General features: G+C 38.4%; 1 protein-coding gene and 1 pseudogene across 5 annotated transcripts in view; one reads left to right on the top strand and one right to left on the bottom strand.

Moving 5' to 3' along the window:
* The window catches only part of SNX29 (sorting nexin 29), a 688,321-nt gene that overhangs the window by 422,164 nt on the left and 252,350 nt on the right, over positions 1–13,807 (top strand). The window lies entirely within an intron of this gene.
* Positions 3,239–6,477, bottom strand: LOC140529011 (elongation factor 1-gamma-like; annotated as a pseudogene).

Raw genomic sequence — 13,807 nt, 5'->3', positions numbered from 1 at the left:
AGATTCAAATGCTGCTTCCAGCCTTAGGGCTTTTGGCGGGGGCAGGGCTGGTATTCAGTGTGAGATTAAGTTCAGGTGCTCAGCTGGGGGGCAGGGCCGCCTCTCAGGCTCAGTTCCCTCAGGGGGTTTATTCACAGACCTTCAACAATGGATCCAGGCTCCTGCCTGCTTGGGGAACCCTGGTCTGCCGCTGCCTCTCAGCTTCTGCCTCCTGAGGGGGCCTGAGTTATGGGGGCACCCCACTCCCCTCTCGACCCGCCAAAGAGACTCTCTCACCGACCCCCGTCACCTGTGGGTGGAGGGACTTGTGCAGCCGCTGGAGATCCCGTCCCTGAAGCCTGCTCGGATCTGTTCCTCTCGGTGCCGCGGCCGTGGCAGGTCTGGGCTGGGCTCTGCGTCTGCAGTGCGACGGACCTTTTGCGAGAGGTTTGCAGGTCCCTCTGGAACAGAAATCTCCTTCACTCCACTGTTCTATGGCCTCACTGCTCCAGAATTCACCGCGAGTTACTTTATACAGATGTTGTATGGGTTGTGGGTTCGGAGCTATGTGTATTTGCGTCTTTCTACTCCGCTGTCTTGGCTCTGCCCCCGGCTTTTTCTGTGGACAGCATTTTCCTGGTTCTGCTCCTTTCAGTCAGCGTCAGTTCATATAAGTCCTTCCAGGCCTCTCTGAAGTCTTTCTCTACATCATTTCTTGTAGCACAATAGTATTCCATTACATTTATATACTGCAACTTATTCAACCGTGACCACCACAAAAAGAGCTGCTATAAATATTTTAAGCACATGGGTCCTTTTCCCATTTTTATAATCTCTTTGGCATATAGCCCTAAAAGCAGTATTGCTGGGTCCAAGAGTGTGCACATTTTTATAGCCCTTTGGGCATAGTTCCAAATTGCTCTTCAGAATGGTTGGATTAGCTCACAGCTCCACCACCAGTGCATTAGTGTTCCAACTTTTCCACATCTTCTCCAACATTTAGCATTTTCCTATTTTGTCATGTTATAGTACCCCAGAGTTGTTTAGATTTGCATCTTTTTAATCAGTAGTGATTTAGAGTATTTTTTCATATGATTATAGATAGCTTTAATTTCTTCCTCTGATAATTGCTTGTTCATATCCTTTGACCATTTATTAATTGGAGAATGACTTATATTCTTGTAAATTTGAGTCAGTTCTCTATATATTTTAGAAATGAAGCTTTTATCAGAGACACTGATTGTAAAAATTCTTTCCCAGTTCTCTCCTTCTCTCCTAATCTTGGTTGCATTGTCTTTGATTTTGCAGAAACTTTTTAATATAATGTAATCAAAATTATTTGCATTTCATAATGTTTTCTGTCTCTTGTCTGGCCATAAATTCCTCCATTCTCCATAAATCTGGCAGAGAAACTATTCCTTGCTCCCCTGATTTGTTTATAATATCAGCCTTTATGCCTAAATCATGTGCCCATTTGGAGTTTATTTTGGTATAAGGTGTCAGACATTGTTGGTCTGTACTCAGTTTATGCCATACTATTTTCCAGTTTTCCTAGTTGTTTTTGTCAAATAGTGAGTCCTTATCCTAGAAGTTATGTCTTTGGGTCTGTCAAACAGTAGATTGCTATAATCATTGACTACTGTATCTTGTGTTCCTAATCTATTTCACTGATTTGCCCTTCCATTTCTTAGCCAATTCCAAGTAATTCTGATGATTGCTGCTTTATAATACAATTTAACATCTGGTTAATTCCCTTGATATTCTGGACCTTTTGTTCTCCCAGATGAATTTTGATATTATTTTTTCTAGTTCTCTCAAATAAGTTTTTGGTAGTTTGATTGGTATGGCACTGACAAAGTAAGTTAATTTAGGTAGAATTGTCATTTTTATTATATTAGCTCTGCCTACGCACGAGCAACTTGTGTTTTTCCAATTATTTAGGTCTGACTTTATTTACATGAAAAGTGTTTTGTAACTGTGTTCATATAGTTCCTGGGTTTGTTTTGGCAGGTAGACTCCCAAATATTTTATAATGTTTACAGTAACTTTAAATGACATTTTTCTTTCTATCTTTTCCTATTGGGCTTAAATTTATAGGAATGCCAATGATTTATGAGGGTTTATTTTATATCCTGCAACTTTGCTCAAATTATTTATTATTTCAAGTAGTTCTTTACTTGATTCTCTAGAATTCTCTAAGTATATCATGTCATCTATAAAGAACAATAACTGAATCTCTTCTTTGCTTATTCTAATTCCTTCTCTTATTACTAAAGCTAACATTTTAGTACCATATTGAATAATAGTGGTGATAATGGACATCCTTGTTTCACCCCTGATCTTATTGGAAATGCATCTAGTTTATCCCCATTACATATAATGCTTGCTGAAGGTTTTAGGTAGATGCTACTTATCATTTTAAGGAAGACTCCATTTATTCCTACATGCTCTCTATGCAAACACTATGCTGTCTAGTGTTTTTTAATAGATATGGGTGTTGTATTTTGTCAGAAGCTTTTTCTGCATCTATTGAAATAATCATATGGTTTCTGTTAGGTTTGTTGTTAATGTGATCAGTTATGCTGATAGTTTTCCTAATATTGAACCAGCCCTGCATTCCTGGTATAAATCGTACCTGATCAAAGTATATTATTCTTGTGATAAGTTGCTGTAATCATTTTGCTAATGCCTTATTTAAAATTTTTGCATTTATATTCCTTAGAGAAATTCATATATAATTTTCTTTCTCTGTTTTGGCTCTTCCCAGTTTAGGTAGCAGTACCAGATTTGCATCGTAAAAATAATTTAGTAGGACTCCTTCTTTGCCACTTTTCCCAAATAGTTTATATGGTATTGGAATTAGTTGTTCTTTAAATGTTTGATAGAATTTGCTTGTAAATACAACTGACCCTGGAGATTTTTTCCTAGGGAGTTCATTGATGGCTTGTTCAATATCTTTTTCTGAGATGGGATTATTTGAGTATTTTACTTCCTCTTCTGTTAATCTGGCAATTTATATTTGTGTAAATATTCACAAATTTCACTAAGATTGTCAAATTTATGAGCATACAGTTGGGCAAAATAATTCCTAATTATTGCTTTAATTTCTTCTTAATTGGTGGTGAATTTATCCTTTTCATTTTTGATAGTTGCATTTTGCTTTTCCTCTTTTTTTTTTTCCTGTGTTCAGTTTCATTTAATGCCTGGCACCTCCCTGCAGAGGAGGAAGCAGGCAGCTAGGTGGTAGCAGGGAGGACGTTCACTTGAAGATCTTGCCCTGATATGCTGGAAGGCCCCCTCCCAGAAGAAGTGCTCTCTGACCATGGTGTGAGCCTCCTCACTGCCAGGATCCAGCTTATGCCGTGTGTAGGACTTGTAATCTACCTGCCAGTCTGGACTCAGTGGGAAGGCGAGTTCCTGGCCCCAGAAAACCCAGACTCCAGAAATGGTGCTGCTGTTGGTGCCACAAAAGATGACGCTGGCAAATGTGTTCTTCCTCAGTTTGTCCAGGTGCTGGAACATTCCAGTGATGAGGTGGCAGCTCATGAAGGTCTGGCTGAGCTTCTGGGGGAAGTGGTACTTGGCATACCTCAGGGACCAGCCATTGCGGTCAAAGGTCTCCTGGAAGTATGGCAGGGCCACTGTCAGCATGTCCTCATTGGAGTACTTTCACTTAAATTCATCCAACACAAATATACTCTTGGGCGGGTGGACAAAGGGATCCTTGGCCTTGGGCTGTGCAGCCAGAGCCTGGTCACACTCATCCATCTCCTCCTCTGGGCCGGGAGCCACCACCGCCTTCTTCTCCTCCTTCCCCTCAACATGGGCCTTCTGTTTTTCTTCTCGCTGTCCCTTCTCTTTTCTTGGGGCCTCCTTCTTAGGCTGACTCTCAGCAAACTTTTTAGCATCAAATTGTGCCATCTTCTCGCAGAGCTTCACCTTTCCCAATACCACCCAGAATTGGGGCTGGTGGATGCAGGTGAGGAACCTGTGGTTGGTGTTGGGAAAGGCCTGCTGGAAAGATGACTCTAGGACCTGCTTAAACAGCACAAGAGGGTACACACAACTGTGATGTCAGCCAGAGTCACACGCTGCCCCACCAGGAAAGTCTGGGTCTTCCGGTGGGCATCAAGCAGCCCCAGAACCCACCTCACCTCCTCCTTGACATTCTCTGTGGCCTGTTTGTTGTGGTGCATGATCCCCAGAGTGGGGAACACCGAGGTACTGGCTGGAGGAACGATGTTCCTGTCAGCAAAGCTCACTCACCAGATCACCTGGGTAGCAGCCTCTGGAGTCGTGCCTTGAAGGTCATTGTTGCTCACATAGTTTGCAGTGGCATTGTTTTGAAACACACAGAACCCATCATCACCCTCAAAATCTGGAGCCTTGCCAGCAGGGAATTTTCAGAGGAATTCAGGGTGCAGTTGATCTGACCAAAGTGGAAGTAGGGAGGGATGGACAGCATGCGAATCTGGGGAGTTTGACTAGGGAAGATTTGTAGGAAGGCCCACACATTTTCTTAATGAGGCACTGATTCTCAAGGATTGGGGTGCCCTCTGGCTGTAAAAAAGGTATAAATACTCGGAGGGTAAGGTTTTACTTTGGGGCTTAGTTTTTTGGAAGAAGGTTTGTGAGCCAGATGAGACTCTGGGGAGCTGCTATGGAACCCTCCCTTGGGGCTTTGAAAACCCAGATGTTGGTACTTACCTTCATGGCAACTATGGTCAGACAGTTGGACCTGTCTGTTGATTTGTGATATATGTATTGCTTATGTCAGACAGTTTGGAAGCACTGTCTGTTGATTTCCTGAATTAGTGAATGATATATGTGCTTGATTAAAGGAGATTGTTAATCCCTCAAAAGTTGCCTTTCCTTTTAGAAAAGCAGATCAAAGAAACTGTGATAGCAGGCCCCCCCCCACCCCGTTTATTGGGGTGCTTATTGTTACACTTTTCTAAAATTCTATTCATCTCTTAAACTTCTTTTTTGTTCATTTTGAGGTTAGATTTATCAGGTTCAGAGAGGGGGAGATTGAGGTCCCCCACTAGTACAGTTTTGCTGTCTATTTCTTCCTGTAACTCCCTTAACTTCTCCCTTAACAAAGAATTTGGCTGCTATACCACTTGGTTCATGCATGTTTAATAATGACTTCATTGTCTATGGTTCCTCAAGCATTCTTTCCTCATTGACTCATTTTATTCTTGAACCATCTCCTTACCTTGCTTCATCCTTATTTGTAGCATTGGGATTCAGAAACCAGTCCATTCCCTAACACAGCTCATTGATGATTCTAGAACCTGTGGCGAATGCGAAGGCCACGTTTAGCTATAATGACAGAGGAGCCAAGAAGAAGAAACTCCATAGAAGCTGTGTTCTAGAAGAAAGAGCAGAACAAATTACAGAGCTCAACTTACAGATTTCAGTTACTGATCTAGAAAGAGTCGGCTCCTAAATGCCCCAGTCATCAAGTGTACTGGAAGAGAACCTGGGTTATATCAGGCTGATTTCTTTCCCCTTCCTTATTGAAGCACTGCATGGGGCTGGAGAATACACCAGTCTAATGAGGGAAGTTGTCTTTTTCCAATGTCCAGTACATTTTTCAATGTTGTGTTACCACATTTGTGATGTTAGATGAGGATTCATCAGAATGCACCTGAAAGATTCAAATGGTCTTTGTTTTCTGAAAGGCAGAAAATGGTTCCTGGGTGAAGGCAGAGGTTGAGCTAAAGGGGAAACGTAGAAGAAACATTTTGAAAAATTTTAGAAAAAATAAGAAAGAAGGAAGAAAGGAAAAAAAGAAAAATTTTAGTATTCATCTTTCCCTATATAGGTTCCATGTTATAGCTTTCTTTTTCCTTATCTGTAAAATGGGGCTAATAATAGTAGCCACTTCATTAACTTATTGTGAAGATCAGATGAGATAATATACATAAATATCTCCTTGCATATTTACATATATACCATATGTAACTATATAAATGTTAATTATTGTTGTTATTATTCATTTCATAGATGAATTTCAGAGGGAGCTGTAAGTTTAGAAAAAACATTAGGCAAAATGAGAGGTATCACACCCCCTAGCTTTAGAAATATACTGAATTATCTCATCCGTTAGCCATGTGGTTTCAGAGAGAAAATCTGTACTACATTTAGTCCCTGGCAGTAACTGTAAATGTATTGACCCTGAGGGAACCACCTTTCCCACTGGTCTCTAATAACCAGGACTGCTAACTAAGGAGCTTAATTTAAAATGTACCCTCAATACATGTGCTGCAAGATCTAGGCTGCAAATATATTTTTTAAGTGGTAGAAATTAAATTCCCTGCAAGAATTCTGGGAGGAAAGATTCTGGAGTCATTTCGTTTTTATCTGCAAATTAACAGTGCACATTGAGCTTCATCAGCTGCAGCTGTAATCATAGCACTTGGAATGTTAAAAATATAGTATGTACATGTAATCAGCAGCGAATGGCTCACGCGCACATGCTCCAATTGCCATCTCGTAGTTTCTCATTAGAGCAAGCATTTTCACCCACTTGCTAGCCTTTACAGATTTCTTCTTACAAATCAGCCTGTAGGGGACGCCAGTTGCAAGGCTCAGAATTTTTTTCTCTTTAATATTTTCTCTTTGTCAGTATCTGAACACTTATTTCCATTCATTAGTTGTTTTTGAGACACTGATAGGGTCATTTAAAGAGACTGGTGTGCTTGAAGACTTATTTCTCCATGGTGTTGCTAACATGGTATTTATTCTTTACACTGAAATTGTTTTTCACAGAGACATCTCCGTGGAATTCTGGTATAGTATATGTACTTATTTTAAGAAGGCAACAATTTATAGAATATCCATAGAGTGAACATTCTGCAATTTTTCAAAAGAAATGCTTATATTAGATCACCAGATTATAATAAACTTTTGTTTGCATTATTGATTTTCTACTGGTTAAGTATTTTTGTTGTCTTTTAATGTTATTAAATGTTGAGTTTCAAGTGGCCATTTCAGCTGTAATTTTCCCCCGTGAATTTAGAAAAACATTTAATGCCTTTTCATTCCTCTGTGGGAAGCTCTAGGAAGTTTGGCATCTTGTCTTAACACTACATTGGTCATATCTTGTGACTAAGCCTGTCAAAAGACCTGCCTGAGTTCAAGATCCACCTCTGCCATTAGTTAGGTGTTTGATAGGTGTTAGATATAGTATGACTGTGCACTATGTGTTTCCGCTCTCTTAAACTTGGTTTCCTAATCTATGAAAGGAAAGGATTTATCTGTAAGGTTAAACATCTAAGATTTTACATATGAGTCTTTCTTAAAGAGAGGATTTTTCAACCCTTTCTTTTTACAATTTTGATTTCAAAATTCTCTCCCTACCTTCCTCCTCTTCGCACTCCTTAAGAAGGAAAACAATTTTTTAAAGGTTTTATGTGTGCAGGCATGCAAAACATATTTCTGTTTTAGTCATATGAAAGAAAACACAGACAAAAAAAGAAAAATAAAAGAAAAAACCCAGTATGCTTTCAATCTGCATTCAGATTCCATCAGTTCTTTGTCTGGACATGGATAGCATCTTTCATCATAGGTCCTTCAGAATTGCTTTGGATCTTTGCATTACTGAGTTATAGCTAACTTATTCATGGGTTGATCATTGTCCAATATTGCTGGTGCTGTGTATAGTCTTCTCCTGGTTCTGCTCGTTTCACTTTGCATTGCTTCATGTAAGTCTTTCCAGGTTTTTCTTTTATTAATTTTTTTTTTAGAGTACAACATCCATTTCCATAAAGTTTTGAGTTCCAATTTTTCTCCCCCTCTCTCCCCTCCCACCACTCCTTAATACCTTGCATTCTGATTACCCCTTACCTCAATGTGCCCTCCCTTCTATCACACCTCACCCTTCCCTTATCACCATCTTCTCTCTTTTCTTGTAGGGCAAGATAGATTTCTATACCCCATTACCTGTATTTCTTATTTCCCAGTTACATCCAATAACAATTCTCAACATTCGTTTCTAATACTTTGAATTCCAACTTCTCTCCCTTCCCCCCTCCCCACCCATCCCCACTGAGAAGGCAAGCAATTTTATATATGTGTAGTTTTGCAAAAGATTTCCATAATAGTCATGTTGTGCAAGACTTACTATATTTCCCTCCATTCTACTCCATCCCCCCTTTATTCTATTCTCTCATTTGACCTTGTCCCTTCCCAAAGGTGTTTACTTCTAGTTACTCTCTTCCTCCATTTGCCCTCCCTTCTATCATCCCCCTCACTCCACTTGTCCCCTTCTCTCCTACTTTTCTGTAATGTAAGATAGATTTTCATACCAAATTTAGTGAGCATGTTATTCCCTCCTTAAGCCACATGTGAAGAGAGTAAGCTTCACTTTCCCCTCTCACCTTCTCTCTTTTCTCCTCCATTGAACAAGATTTTTCTTATCTCTTTTATGAGTGATAGTCTACTCCATTCCATTTCTCCCTTTTTCCTCCCAATATATTCCTATCACCCCTTAATTTTATTTTTTTATAGATATCATCCCTTCTGATTCAACTAAACCTGTGCTGTGTGTGTGTGTGTGTGTGTGTGTGTGTGTGTGTGTGTGTGTGTATAATCCCTCCATCTATCCAAATACTGAGAAAAGTCTCGAGTTAGAAATATTATCTTTCCATGTAGGAATGTAAGCAGTTCACCTTTAGAAAGTCCTTTATGATTTCTTTTTCCTGTTTACCTTTTCATGCTTCTCTGGATTCTTGTGTTTGAAAGTCAAATTTTCTCTTAAGTTCTGGTCTTTGCATCATGAAAGCTTGAAAGTCCTCTATATCATTGAATGACCATTTTTTCCTTTGTAGTATCATACTCAGTTTTGCTGGGTAGGTAATTCTTGGTTTTAAATCAGTTCCTTTGACTTCTGGAAAATCCTATTCCAAGCCCTTCAATCCCTTAATATAGAAGCTGCCAGATCTTGTGTTATCCTGATTATATTTCCACAATACTTGAATTGATTCTTTCTAGCTGCTTGCAATATTTTCTCCTTGACCAGGGAACTCTGAAATTTGGCCGCACTGTTCCTAGGAGTTTCTCTTTTTGGGTCTCTTTCAGGAAGTGATCGGTGGATTCTTTCAATATTTATTTTGCCCTCTGGTTCTAGACTATCAGGGCAGTTTTCCTTGATAATTTCATGAAAGATGATGTCTAGGCTCTTTTTTTTGATCATGGCTTTCAGGTGGTTCCATAATTTTTAAATTATCTCTCCTGGATCTATTTTCCAGGTCAGTTGTTTTTCCAATGAGATATTTCACATGATCTTCCATTTTTTCATTGTTTTGGTTTTGTTTTGTGATTTCTTGGTTTCTCATAAAGTCATTAGCCTCCATCTGTTCCATTCTAATTTTGAAAGAACTATTTTCTTCAGTGAGCTTTTGACTCTCCTCTTCCATATGGCTAATTCTACTTTTTAAAGCCTTCTTCTCCTCATTGGCTTTTTTGAACCTCTTTTTCCAATTGAGTTAGCCTATTTTTAAAGGTGTTATTTTGTTCAGCATTTTTTTGGGTCTCCTTTAGCACGCTGTTGATTGGTTTTTCAAGCTCTTTCATGACTTGAGTCTATTGCATATTCATTTTGGAGGTTGGGGATGCAGAAGCCTTGACTTCCTCTGACAGTATGCATTCTTCCTCACCCGAACAGATAGAAGGAAATACCTGTTTACCAAGAAAGTAACCTTCTATGGCTTATTGTTTTTCCCTGTTTTTCGCATTTTCCCAGCCAGTTACTTGACTTCTGAATCCTTTGTCACAAGGAGGGTCCTAGTGCTCCTTTTCACCTCAGGACCGTGCTTAGGGCTGAGATTTAGATCAGCTGCTCAATTCCCCCAGGAGATTAAGGTGGGGACATGGCCGCCACTCAGGGCTGAGGTTCTGATCAGAGGCTCAATTCTCCCAAGGGCTTTAAGCTGAGCCCCTCCCAGGATGGAAGCTGTTGCCCAACTTGACCACTGCCACGCAGCACTGCCTATGGCCCATACTGGGGGGGACCTTGCTCCCCTCTCGCCCAGCTGGGAAAGCCCTCTCACTGACATTTGAAGCTTTCTTTGATGCTTTTGGGTTGAGGGATCTGAGACCCTCCCTGCTGAGAATTCTGCCCTGGAGGCCTGTTCTGGTCCTGTTCCTCCAGGTGCTGTGTGACCAGGGCTGTGCTCTGCTCCTCTCAGTGTCCCGTGGTGTAGACCTTTCCTGTCGACCTTCCAGGTTACTTTTGGCTGGAAATCTCTTTCACTCTCTTGTTCTGTGGCTTCTGCTGCTCTAGAATTTATTGAGAGCCATTTTTTATGGGTATTTTATGGGCTGTCAGGGAAGAGCTATAGTATGTGCATCTTTCTACTCCATCATCTTGACTCCCTCCAGATTTTTCTGAAAGCATCCTGCTCATCATTTCTTGTTGCAATATATTATTTAAAAAAAAAAAATCATATACCTCTACTTGTTCAACCAATCCCTGGTTGATGCATATCCCCCCAATTTCCAATTCTTTGCTACTACAAAAGGATCTGCTATAAGTATTTTATATGCATAGCTCCTTTTCCTTGTTTTGTTTTGTTTTTTAATCACTTTGGGATACAGATCTAATAGTGGTGTTGCTGGGACAAAGCATATGTATGGTTTTATAGCTCTTTGAACATAGTTCCAAATTGTGCTCCTGAATGATTGGATCAGTTTATATTTCCATCAGCAGTGCATTATTGTCCCATTTTTCCCACATTCCCTCCAATATTTATCATTTTCTTTTTCTGTCGTATTAGCCAATCTGATAGGTATTAGGTGATAACCTTAGAGTTGTCTTAATTAGCATTTCTCTGATCATTTGTGATTTAGAGCATTTGTTCACATGACTATAGATACTTTTGATATCTTCATCTGAAAACTACCTGGTTATTATATTCTTTGACCATTTATCAATTAGGGAATGACTCATATTATTAAAAATTTGACTCATTTTTCTATATATTTGAGAGATGAGACCTCTGTCAGAGAAACTTGCTCCAAAATTTTTTCCCCAGTTTTCTGCTTTCTTTCTAATCTTGTATCTCTTTTTTGGTCTTAAATTTTTCTCTTATCCATACATCTGGCAGATAAACTATTTCATGTTCCCCTAATTTGCTTATGGTATCACCCTTTATGTCTAAATCATGTCCCATTTTGACCTTATCTTGTGAGATATGCATCTATACCTAGTTTCTGCCAAACTGCTTTCCAGTTCTTCCAGAAGTTTTTATCATGTTATGAGTTCTTGTCCCAAAAGTCTGGATGTTTGCATTTATCAAACAGAAGATTACTTTGGTAGTCTGGTAGTACATATCGTGTACCTAATCTATTCCACTTATCCACCACTCTGTTTCTTAGCCAGTACTCGATTGTTTTGTTGATTGTTATTTTGTTATAGAGTTTGAGATCTGATGCTGCTCAACCACCTTTCTTCACATTTTCCCCTTATTAATTCCCTTGATATTCTTGACATTTTGTTCTTCCAGGTGAATTTTGCTATTACTTTTTCTAACTGCATAAAATAATGTTTTTGTAGTTTGGTATGGCATTGAATAAGTATAATAATTTAGGTAGAATTGTCATTATATTGACTTGGCCTACCCATGAACAATTAGTATTTTTCCAATTGTTCAGATCTGTTTGTGTGAAAAATGTTTTGTAATTATGTTCATATGGTTTCTGGTTTTGTCTTGGCAAAGATACTCCTAAGCATTTTATATTGTCTACAGTTTTTTTAAATGGAATTTCTCTTTTTATCCTTGCTGCTGAGCTTTGTTGGCAGTATATAGAAATGGTTATGATTTATGTGGTTTTATTTTATATCTTGTGACTTTGCTAAAGTTGTTAATTTCAACTAGTTTTTTATTTGATTCTTTGGGAGTGAAAATTCTTAATTTGTTGTTTTGGAGCTAAATATTTATTTTCTGAAGGTTAGTGGTAGACAAGGGGAATGAAAAGGAAACGTGAGAAGACTGCCTTACATCAGTAACATGTGTTTGGAAATAGTAGGACATTTCTAATTTGCATTTATGTTGACTGCTAAGCTGAAATTTCTCATTAAGAATAAATGAGAAGTGCAGATGAACTGTTATTATCTAGTGTAGATGATAGGTAGAAGCAATAATAGTTCACATTTACATAGTATTTTACATGGGTTACAAAGTGCTTCACATATATTAATAGTCATATGACATAATAATCATAAATCACCTTGTGATATAGGCGGTGTAAGTATTATTATTCCCATTTTACAGATGGAGAAGCTGAACCTCAGAGGCATTTAATGACTTTTTCAGAGTCACACAGTTAGTAAGTTTTGGACTTCGGTCTTGATACTGAGTGTTTTGACTCTAAGGTTACTATGCCTTCTAATATGCCATAGTGCTCTGTGGGTTTTTTAACATTAGATGAAGCTGGAATATTCTAAGCAACATTTCTAGGATGTGCTAGAATATAAGATATATTATGCCTAATACCTATAATTATACCTAATGCCTAGGAAACAACCTAGTAAAACAACCTAATGTAAAAACTTCTCTCTTTAGTAATTTATTTTTTCCCCATTTAAAAGGAAAGTATATGGAATGCCCTAACCTCCACCTTTGTCCAGAAGCCACTCCTTTATAAGGAGGACTCAATTTCTACATTCAGCAAATTAGGTTATCCTTCCCCACATTTCTGATGTTGAATACCATATTCTCTTGCATGTAACTTGAAATTGGGAGACTTGTCAACTCTGCTTTTATTTTTAAAACCCCATAGATCAAATGTCCCCTGATTTATGTTTTATAAAAAAAAAATGAAAGTGGAAAATAGAGCAAGCATTGGGGCATGATGGCATTGGAAAGGAAAAAGGGCCTGGATGTTTTCATGATTATATAAATTAACATTAGGATTTGACCAGACTGTCCCCAGTTACACCAAGGTTTCGAAGACAATGTCAGCTAATCCGGTGTTGTTCCCAATTTTGTTTTTCATTTTAAAAACTAATTTAGAAATTTAGCATAGTAAAAGAACAGCAATTGTGTTTCTTTCCAATGGAAACTGAAAGCCAAAAGCTAAAGCACATAGTCCTATTAGTACCAGGAAAGTATACCCAGACATAAAAGAGTATGAAATATCTTTGGACAAGACAAATTAAATGGTTTCTAATGAACTAGGTGAAGATATTTCCTTTCTTGCCCTCTTTCCCAACAATGCTGGTACTTCAGTTGAAAAAAAGTCATTTTCTTCTAGGTGGTTCTTTTTTTTGTCTTAATTATTTTTTACCTAGATATTATTTTGCATTTTTAATAAAATATGTAATAATCAATTTGTAACTTAACATAAAATATTACTTTTATGATTGTGCAGATAATGTGTGGATAATCTATCCAAATAGCTTCATTAGTAAATTAAGACTAAAGAATATTAGTTGTAAGAGATTTTAATAATTATTTTATTATATTTACCAAATGAGAAAGCTGAGGCCTAGAGAAGTTAAATGACTTACTTAGGTCTCATAGCAACATTAGGAATAGAATCTACCTCTCCTAATTTCCATTTTATTGCTAAGCATGCTACCAATCTACCATTCTCTAAGGTATCCCATGGGATATTCTTGAAATAGTGCAGGTGCTCTGCCCAAAGGAATATAAATTTTGATTGCTGAAACCTGGCAAGGTATCTTGGGGTTCATGGGCTATAATTGTTTCTTAAAGGACCTTGCCTTAAACCCAAATTATTCTGGCTGTCGTTGATTGATTGGCCAACAGTCAGGCCTTGAAGGCTCAGAGTGAGTATAAGTAGCAGTTGTTTTTGT

This window comes from Notamacropus eugenii, chromosome 1 (genome assembly GCF_028372415.1).
Source record: "Notamacropus eugenii isolate mMacEug1 chromosome 1, mMacEug1.pri_v2, whole genome shotgun sequence".
In the NCBI taxonomy this organism is placed as follows: Eukaryota; Metazoa; Chordata; class Mammalia; order Diprotodontia; family Macropodidae; genus Notamacropus; species Notamacropus eugenii.
This window is presented reverse-complemented; position numbering and strand designations above follow the sequence as displayed.